This window comes from Morone saxatilis, unplaced genomic scaffold, assembly GCF_004916995.1.
Source record: "Morone saxatilis isolate NCDOM2014 unplaced genomic scaffold, NCSU_SB_2.0 Contig21, whole genome shotgun sequence".
In the NCBI taxonomy this organism is placed as follows: domain Eukaryota; kingdom Metazoa; phylum Chordata; class Actinopteri; family Moronidae; genus Morone; species Morone saxatilis.
In genome coordinates, this window is record NW_023339774.1 from 2,554,704 (window position 1) to 2,554,916 (window position 213).

Consider the following 213-nt stretch of genomic DNA (forward strand, 5'->3'; position numbering starts at 1 on the left):
GTGTGTGTGTGTGCGCGCTCTTGTAGTTGTAACTGTCAGAAATAGTTTTAGACTTTGAAATTAACAGACATTTTGTCCTTAGCTCTCTTTGTCATGAGCTCTTCAAAGAGCTGTCTGAGGGTTGGGACTTGGTTTTAGGGTTCAGGTTAGATTCAGGTTTAGGTTAGGGATTATGTTATTGAGCTTTCTCACAAGTATAAAAGCTTGTGTGTG